The sequence below is a fragment of the Helianthus annuus genome, chromosome 14 (assembly GCF_002127325.2).
Source record: "Helianthus annuus cultivar XRQ/B chromosome 14, HanXRQr2.0-SUNRISE, whole genome shotgun sequence".
Lineage (NCBI taxonomy): Eukaryota > Viridiplantae > Streptophyta > Magnoliopsida > Asterales > Asteraceae > Helianthus > Helianthus annuus.
In genome coordinates, this window is record NC_035446.2 from 137,412,184 (window position 1) to 137,422,503 (window position 10,320).

Sequence of the window (10,320 nt, forward strand, 5' to 3'; positions counted from 1 at the left end):
TGGGGTATTGTGCACATTACTATTTTTATCACTCTAGGTGAGTGAGCCTAATATCACTCTATGTGAGTGAGCCGTCACTATTTGGGGCGACGGGACCCAATAGTGGTATGACCACAGTCACAGATCCGGTCGAGTGACAAATACCCATTCTTGATAATTGGTTGATAAAAACATTGTAATCGCTCTTAATACTGTGAATTATAACAAATCTGTTTTTATAAAACCTGAATGAACTCACTCAGTATTTCCCGCTGACAAAACCTTTTTAAAACGCGTTTCAGGTAATTACAGTAGATTGGAGTAAGGATTAGATCCAGCACTGAAGGACTTCAAGAAGTGGCTTATTTCATTAATTAAATCAAATTAAGAAATATCATTTTTATATTAAAAGCTACCTTTGTAAAACATGGGTTTATCCCATCTATCTATTATACTAAAGCAAAATAAAGGTTGACTATTTGACCATGATGTGGCAGCTCTCTTTGGCCAGAGAATTGAGAATTTGGGCGGCATTTTCCTTTCTCTCCTTTCTTATTCAATTTCACAAGCGCCTAATTCTCAATCAATAGCTGTTTCCCTCATTCTCTCTTCTTTCCAAAATCACTTCAAAGAAACCCTAAAACCATTTGTCTGCGGTTCAAGCAACAAGGTCTGTTTTCTTTTGTCTTTTGGTTTACATGATTCTCCTATCTTAATGCTTTCATTATATTTAAAATTGTAAAAGAGAAACAAAAGAGATATGGAGCAGATGAGAGATGCAGACGGGAGATGGTCATGTATTTCTGATTTTTTTTTTCTGAAATCGCCATTCGTATGACGTATTTGTATTTCATATTGTTTCCTAACAACATCAATTTCCTCTTGATTCAGGTAATGTTAAGTCTTCCATGCTCCAATGATTGTCGCCACACTTTGATCGCTGCCACTTCCCCTTTAATTTCGGTATGTTTCTTCATCCCTAACTGTGTTGTTTTGAACATTTATGACAATTTTATTCTTTGGTCCGACTAAATTTACTTCTGGGTTCACGCCTTTCTTCGGATTTTGTTTTTTTTATGAATTGAATAACTTTTCAATGCTTGCATAACTCGATACAACACAATCGTTTTTAGGGTTTTTTTTAATGATTATGGTGTGTTGGTTTTAAGGCTGTTGTTGTAAAAGACGTGACTACCGGTGATTATATCTTAAACGGCGGCGAAACTTACGATTTGGCAGTTATTGGTTAAGATAAGAAATTAGGGCACCGATTGAATACGATGTCGTCTTCTTCTTACCGGAATCATTACACGAATCCGATGAGTTGATATTGAATTTGACGTTTGAAGTTTCGGCAAAGCTTAAATCTCAAAGAGAGCTTATTGATTGATTAAACTCCGGAAGGCAAACCTCTAAAGGTTATTCCATATTTTGACTTTTTTTTAATTTTTTTTTTTTATCAGGGTTCTTCTTTATCTGATGTTTGGGTATGTGGGTATTCTTGATTTTATCTATATTTAACTCATGATTATAACAGATTTTGACTTGATTTTTCTTTTTTTTTAACAGGGTTCTTCTTTATTTGATGTTAGGGTTTGTGGGATTATACCAGATTTTGACTTTCTTTTTCAAAAGTTTAAACAAGGTTCTTCTTTATATGATGTTAGGTTTTGTGGGTGTTTCTTGAATATTAGATAGAAATATATGAGAAGGTTCGGATTCCATTTTGATCTCGCCGTCATCAATCACGCAATGATTCCAGGTAACACTAATACCAATTGAGGCGTCTCTCATATGAATCAAATGTTAGATTTTCGGTTTTCTAATTAGGGCTTATCTGAGGTCCTGATTACTTATATTATGTGGTTGTTTGGTTCTTATATTAGGGCTGATTAATGGATCTTGATTTAATAATATATTTTCGACCTTATGATTTTTGTGTGCTAGGTGAGCTATGTTCGAGTTCTTATTAACAAACACACTAACTAAATCAAGTACATCGATGTTGATGTCAACGATTGTTCAATCAATGGAGATGAAGGTAAGTTGTTCGTTGCAATTTTTTGAATTATATGACCCGGATCTGGATATTTTCAATTTCAATGGCATTTTCGTTTGATTTTGGAAATGATTGTAGGTTTTGCTACATTAAGCTGCGTTTTCATTTGAAATTTGATCTTCATTTTTTATTGTAGCTTAAGTAAGTACATTGGTATTTAATCGGGCTATTTTGTAGCTTAAGTGAGAAACCATGTTACAAAATACCTTTATTTATGTGACTTGAAACTCGCTGATCTTTTCCGTTACTGTTCTAATATCCCAGTTTTGAAAAGTCTAAAAGTGAATAGAAGCTGTGTAAATCCTAACGTTTTCGTGAAGAACTATGAATGAATAAGTCTCTAATGTACGCCGATTAGAATGATTATGTACGTCTCATCTTCTCTCTATTTGTAATTGTTACTGTTTTTAGGGTTATTTTATGTTAGTTTGATCTTAATTAGGAGAATATTGTTAGTTTGTGTAATTTGTATGTTAGTTGAAAGTGATGATGATTAAAGAATAATGATGTTAACTCAAAAGGGGAGAGCACTAAGGAAAACATGGTGAGCATCCATAAATTTTTATTCAGTTTGGTGCAACAGTTTTATTTATTCTTTAATTTTTGCTATTGTTTATAAATAAGAAATATTAATTACATTATATTAGGTTGGAGTGGTTGATGAAATTTGTAAAGCTACTGTTTATAAATAGGGTTATTAAATCTATATTGTCTCATAAGCAGCCATGTTTGTGATGTTCCAGCTAAAATGATGAGCCAAACAAGTTGGACGAAAAGCTTAAGACAATTGAATCTCTTTTGGAAAGAAAGGTATCTATACCACGAAATCAGCCTCTTCATGGTTGACAATTTGCCATTGCATCTCATATTGAAGTTTCAACTGATAACCCAACACCCGTGTAGCGTCATTATTGCCTCTCTTATTTGTTTTTTGTTCGGCTATTGAGGTAACGATTTTGCTCCTTTGCTAAGTTCTTAATATAACCACTTTGGCCACATTTCCACCTTTTCTTTGTTAATTGCATTCTTTGTGTTAGCCATAAACCCTAATTTGTTGTCGCCATTGTTTATTTGGAGTTCATTAACATCTTTCTATTAAGGATCGATTCGCCTATCTTCGTTCAAATTGCCGTCTCAGTCCCTTCAAATTTCTCATCTGCTTCGGTTGGTTGCGTATGGCCAACTGTAAAGACATTTGTCAATGGCAGAGCATTCGGTATGCTTGATACCTGTGCCATCCAACCAATCGATATGAGCACAGTATGTTTATATATAATGTAAAATTTGCATTTCAAGTTCTTGATATGATTAGTTTCTAAAGACTCTTTAGATCTGTAAAATCTGTATTTCAAGTTCTTGATACGATTAGAAGTTCATATTACTAAATTCAGTTTATTATGTGCATACCATATGCTCGATGAAATGTCTGTGATAGAATGTGATGTGATTTTGGTATTAAAAAATCTTGAAGCACACTTTATGTCTATACATATATTGCTATGATTTTGCAGCACCTTTGCAGATATCTTTATGTGTTTGGTACTTGAAAATTTGCTCTTGTGGTGATAGTGAGTAATGCTATTGTTCCAGATGTGAATGGTGGTGTTGATGAGAGGCAACCAAAGGAACCAAAATGTGTAGAAACAAATGAGTCTAACTATGAAGAAGTCATAAAAAGCAAGTCTGTTGATCAATTAATCGAGGCTGAACTTAACGAGTTGAAATGCAAAACCAAGGTGAGTTTATTTCTTTTAGATGGAAGGTCGGGTAACAGACCTATTTTTTAGTCATGGTGGTTGTTTAAATGGAACAAGTGCTCCATTATCTTGCAGTGATCCAAACAACAAGCATAAGGTATTAGTTCATGTTATCATCTTAAGTAGCTTATGTGAGAGGGAACCACCTTCAAGAAGTCCAAAACCGGTACCGTTCTTGAATTTGATCAAACCTTTTTTAGTGCCATTATTGATGAAATCATGAATTTATGGTGTGCCAATATTATGTGTGCAAACCTGCTGTAGGGAGGTGACAGGAAATGTGTTTTTTTATCACACTGATAATCAACGCTACATACAACGAGCATTGCTTATGGATTTGGAACCCAGAGTTTATTTTATGCCATTCAATTGCGGAGGAACTAGCTCATGTAGTATTTCAAGGATCATATCTTTCATTTTATTCATTTGAAAGTTACAGTTTATTTCGGTCTGATTTTTATCCCAACATCATTCATTATATGTATAGTCTGCTGTGATTTTTCAAACGGGACATGGAATGGCGGGAGACCTTTAAGTTTGTGTATTATATATCACATTGTCGTCGTCGCCGCTAAGTCGCTAACTTACGTATAAGTAATTCGCGAGGGGGATTGTTCAGTTTGGAGAGGTTTATGAGAGAACGGAGAATAGGGCGTATGAGGAATTGGCGAGGGCGGTTGTTATGTTTGGAGAGGTTTATGAGAGGATGAAGCAAGAGAAGAGGAGATGGTGAGGTTGAAGAAGCAGAGGATGGAATTTACTAAAGAGCTTGAGTTTCATAGGTTGAACATGTTTATGGAAACTCAGGTTGCGCTTGAAAAAAAAATGAAAAATAAGAACAAGAGATCATCTGCTACAGGTTCCTTGGGTCCAGGTATATCATTTATAAATCTTAATCTTTTGGCTTATGATCCTATCTATGTTATCGGTCAAACAATTGGGTCAAAATATATTTATATAATATGAGTTTGTAACATACTTAGGCTTTAGGTGGTGGTAAGTTCTGTATTAATGGTGTTTCTTGCTTAGTTTTATTGTAACTTCTTTTATGTGTTGGGCTGTATACTTTGTTAAAGTTGCCACGTATGTTCCTACTTTCCACCTCTCCCATCACATACACCTCCTTTTCTTCTCTATTATTATTATTATTATTATTATTGTTATTATTATTATTATTATTATTATTATTATTATTATTATTATTATTATTATTTCTGTTACGCTTGGTAGAGAGAGAGGGAAATGAAGAATCGGGTAGAGAGAGAGACTGAAAGCTGATGGGGCCCTATGACAGGGTTCAGTGGTATGTTCCGGCGACCATGGTGACCTGAACCCTAACACTCGGATAATATCTCTTCGTTGTGCATTCTTCGCCGAAGTCCATGGCTTATGTCGTCAAATATGCTTGGACAGTACAATCATGTCTCTTTTCCGTCTATATAGAATCTTCAACTACGTGTTTTGCCTGTTCGTTTGCCCTAGCTAGATTTAGTCGCATGCACTCATATTTTCCTGTAGTAGCGTATTTGCTTGGATTTATAAACTGAGCCGTTTAATGTCTGAAATTGACTGGTTTCTGAGGAGATGATATTGATAGGGACTCTATATTTGAATGAGTGGAGCTGTTCAGTGGTTGTTTTTGTGGATTGTTCGTAACCTTGATGGTATTGATGGTGGCGACAGAGGTTGTAAATAGGGTTCCGGTCACCCTTAGGCAAAATCGCCCACCATAGGTATGTGTAAGTTTATAATGTTTATTATCAGTTGAAACTAACTTTATTGTTTGGATTCTGGTCGAAGCTAAAAAGATATTGTATGAGAAACAGCCAGGTTATCTGTCTTTGATGATATTTGTAGTATAAGTTCAGATTGAATACGACATTTTTTTAGCCATATTGTTGATATCTCGATTTAATGATCTAGGGGGCAATTGCGGTGAGTATGATGTTCCCATTAGGATACGCATATGCAAGTTGTTGTTGCCTATGGGTTTCAGGTGAAAAAAAGCAGGTCAATTTGTAAGTGATCGAATATTTGAATACCTTGACCATTGTGGACTAAACTATTATATTCCTCTATTTCAACATTAAAATGTGTTTTCTTTGCAAGAACACAAGAACTTGTAGCATTATCTGGTGCACATACTCTTGGAAGCAAAGGCTTTGGAAATCCAGTTATTTTTAATAATGCATATTATAAAGTACAGTTGGAGAAGCCATGTCTATCTTCAGGTTTGTCACATGCTTTTGGCTTAAAAACAATGTTAACATTTCTTAAAGCCAAAACTTATTGTAGTGCTTATATTTTTTTTATATTTTTATGTATACAACTGGAATGACTTGTGGATTGTAAGTAGGGTTCTGGTCAACCTTTGCCAAAATCACCCACCATAGGTATGCTTCCTAGATTTGTTTTGATTGCGTGTTTTGTTTTACTTTTGTGATATTTTTTTAACCGATTGTGACCCAAATCGTTTTGACAGTGGTTGTTTTTGTGGTAAAAATTGTTGGATTTTATAGAATTTTAATGCTTTTAATATATAGTTGGAAATAAGATGAGAAAAGTTTTACTTTGAGATGTCAGAATTGTTGTTTTGACTTCATGATCTTTAACTCAATACAAGTAGTTTAAAGTGTTGGATCTCTGGTTGTTGGGAAGTTATATTTTGTTTTGTTTTTTTATAGTTAATTGGAGATCATGCAAGGTAGACGACTGGTATTTAATATTTATGGGGCATTTTTTTGTATATGTCTTACAAATGCAGTAAACAGGTCGAAATGACCATCCCGACAAGTTTATACAAATGGAGGGCTGCCATTGAACCATTGTGATGGTTTATAAATTGACTGTCCACTTTAATCTACCCTATAACTAGCTTCTTACACTACAAAAAAATTAGAATTTTTTGGTAAAACTAAAACTATGACCCCTCGACCCCAATAAAGCTCCGCCCTTGGTTTTGTGGCATGTATATGTGATTCTCACTAGAGATACAAAGATCGAACAGTGAAAATGTTTCTAGAGAGAATTTGTTTATCTTATTTGATTATTATTAAAGAGTGTTTTAGAGTAATTCTTAGGATTATTTCTTGAGATACACATATCTTTGTCTAAACTAAGATAAATACCAAACTCAAGTTTTTGACATATTTAATAAAGTTGAATCAGTAGTCAGGGAGAACTTTGTTTACTTTTAGGTCATCCTTTTGTATATATTGCACTAATCCTCTCATTGAGGATCATTTGAGTCTTAATACAACACACTCAAATTCCTTTCGAAACAAGTCAAAGAGATCTGCATAATGTGTTCATGTTTGACCTCAAAAGTCAAAACCTGCATGTATTTTTCTCTTCAAAGATATAGATTTGTATAATCTAATCATATTTAAACAATTAATTGATATAAAGTGTTTTCTACTAAATATGTGTGCTAGAAAATAGGCTTAACAGACAAAACTGTAGAGCCTAAATAGCAAAATATTGCCATGAAAATTAAAAAAGAAGTTAGAGGATCGTAATCTGAATTACTATCCATAATCAATAACCATATTGTAACTTAAAAATTAGCGTCTTTATATTACAACGCTATAAATTCTTCACTCCGTCAATATAATCTCTTTTTTATGTCTGACAGGTAATCATGCAATTATCCTATGGGGGAGAGGGTGGAGTTTCTGTTTATATATATATTTTTAATTTACTTTTATGTTTGCAGGAAGTGCTCCCCTGACTGTAGTTCAGCTGCTACTATGGGTAAATATGATAATGGGTACACTGGGAGCACTTGCATTTGCCACTGAACCTTCTACCAATGAATTGATGGAACGGCAATTGGTCCGAAGAAATGGAAAAAAAAAAAAAGAAAACAGCCGGTGATGGGTCAAAAGAGGTAAAATTTTGTTACACTTCAGGTCAGTCTGACCGAGTTAACCTTAAACACATATCAACATTTCCGGAGGTTTATAAGTACTTAGTGTATTGAACATATCACAAACAAATACTATTAAAATAATAATCTTTTTCTAATAAAGCAATTTTAGAGATTGTAAGAATTGGGATACGCTATAGGTGATTTTCATCACATGACTTTTAACTGATTTTAATTTTTTAATCCATTTGCTTTGTTGAATATAAAATACGAACTCAAAATCGACCACTTCTATGTATTTTTGTACTTTTGCGACGTTGGACAAGAATAATCATATGACCCATTTCGCATTTCAATTTAAGCTTTCGAATTTTAGGTAAATAGTTTGAAAATGTCACGTCACTATTATACTATTATATTAAGTAAGATGACTTTGTAATAATTTATGTTAAATTTTGAAATGTTAAACTAATGTATTTTTTTAACACTTTTGTGTTTTGGGACATGTTTGATCCAGAGTAATGTTCTCTTTGGCTTTACAAATAAAAGTACGATGCCGAGAACAGTCTCTTTTGTAACCTTGAACAAGGTTGGTGGATTTCTACAATCTATGGATCTTGCACACTTTATGCTTTTGGAAAGATGTTGGTCATTGGAAACGAGCCATTATTCAAGGTTTAATGACATATTGAATAGGATCTACCTTTTTTAACTTTTGTCGGTCTTTGTTTCCCCCATGACATTCGATTTTCACCTAAATAAATGTATAAACAAATATTGTGTGTATATATATTTATAATTTTAGAGCTTAGATCAGGTTGCTCAACTTCCAAGTCTATAATGTAACTGGTTATGACTTGTGCAACGTATTTTTTTACACACTACATTATTGTAAGAGCTAACTTGAGGTGTGGGGTTGAGTCATGACAACTAAAATAATTGATTGTGTTGGGGTGCACTCTATATTTTGTTGGGGTTGAGTCATGAAAACTATAATAATTCATTGTGCTGGGATGCACTCTATATTGTGTTTGGGTGGATTCTATCCTTCAGAAAAAAGGGGGTTATGTGGTAAAGGTGGTGGTGAAAGACATGGTAGGGAAGTTGTCGATAATGCTTATTTTAAATATTAAATGATGGATAGATATATGGATATAGAAGTAGTGTTCTTTAGGCATCTTTTAAAATTTTTAAGTCCAATGGTTATGTTAAGATTACAAGTAGATATTATAGTATGGAATGTTCAGCTATTGAAAGATGAACTTAAGTCTTATGCTTGCCGTCAAGATCTTCTTTATCTTGGAGAATCCACAAAAGAATTGTTTGAGATGTATGGCATACCAGAAGTGCGTTCGAAACACCGTTGCTTACACTGGGAGGTGTTGCACGGGACCGAGGTATCGTAACTTGCTGCTTTATCGGTTATTCTTTTTTTAAATGCAATAGATTTATTCTTTGTGAGGTTTGATGTTCCTGTTTAACATGAACATGTTTTATTGCACACAGTGAAAGAGATTTCAATTTTTAAACACGATGTGTGGATTTGGCTGACGTACATTTTTTTAACACAATGTTCGTTAGTACCTTTACGAAGATGTATTGGTGTGTGTTATGACTCTACGTTCATGTCTTAATGTATATTTAGATGTTGACACTGTTGGTGCAAGTCATATTGGCCAAAAGGCATGAAAAGATCATGAAGGTTTAGTTGACAAAAAGTTAATATGTAAAAGAGATGAGCGAGATGTACTATTGGGATGTGCTCAACGGTCTCAAAATATTAGGCTTACCAAATCATAGGTTAACGCTTCAACGTTTAGAATTTTTTATGTGTTTAGTTGGTGTTAAGCCACCCGCGAGTTTCGCGGGTTCTTAGACTAGTCTATTTAATAAATAAAATCCGGTGTTTCTAAACTCTGATATTTTTCCTAACTCACGGTCCTGATGAAATTTCCGCTGCAATGTTTTTCAAAATAAAAATAATCACCGGTACCACTGGACTGCTCACGGCACCCGATTCCGTCCAGGGTGGGTCGGGGGTCGTGACAGAAGGTGGTATCAGAGCCACTGCTTTAAGCCTATAAGTGTTGTGATAATAATACTTAAGCTTAAATAAAAAGAGTTAGGAGATTTCTATTAAATGGTAGCACAGCTGATAGCAGTTAGACTTGAACATAAGAAAAGATGCCTTAGTATAAGCTAAGCCACTGGTTTACACAATTAGGTGTTATAATAATACCTAAGTGAAACGGAGAATTAGAAACTTAATATTATCTGATAGCACTCCGGATGGTATTTAGACTTGAACTTAAGAATTTTACCTTAAAATAAACTTTAAGGTAAATTACTTATATAAGTATAATATAATGGATACTGGTATGACGGTTAGCAGGCAATAGCACTTAATTGCTATTTATTCTTGCTTATTGATATTATTTGGTCTAGAATAAGATATGTTATGGGAATACAAATTTCCTTGATTCTGGATAAAAGCCCTAATAAAAGAGGCACTTTTTGAAAAGATACTATTTATGGGAAATAGAAAATTTTCTCCGGCAAAACTGGGTATAGAGTAGCAGACTCTCCAGCTTGTCCGGACATATTGAGATTACCGCTCCGGCGCGAACCGGATAAGACGGGGTAAATGATATGTCAAA

The 10,320-nt window shown here is 34.1% G+C and overlaps 1 long non-coding RNA gene across 30 annotated transcripts; it reads left to right on the forward strand.

Moving 5' to 3' along the window:
* The first annotated feature begins 561 nt into the window (after window positions 1-561).
* On the forward strand, window positions 562-8,489 carry LOC110879120. 30 transcript variants are annotated; one of them, XR_004879456.1, is made up of 15 exons: window positions 562-649; window positions 871-942; window positions 1,149-1,397; window positions 1,549-1,741; window positions 1,927-2,020; window positions 2,117-2,582; window positions 2,782-2,848; window positions 2,942-2,985; window positions 3,629-3,774; window positions 3,871-3,961; window positions 4,060-4,669; window positions 5,393-5,528; window positions 5,719-5,813; window positions 5,905-7,684; window positions 8,181-8,489. It is a non-coding gene; the product is annotated as an uncharacterized LOC110879120 (long non-coding RNA). The 30 variants fall into 30 exon arrangements; XR_004879450.1 differs by having other exon boundaries at window positions 2,117-2,179; window positions 2,303-2,405; window positions 2,516-2,582; window positions 2,782-3,774; XR_004879440.1 differs by having other exon boundaries at window positions 2,782-3,298.
* Window positions 8,490-10,320: the final 1,831 nt, after the last annotated feature.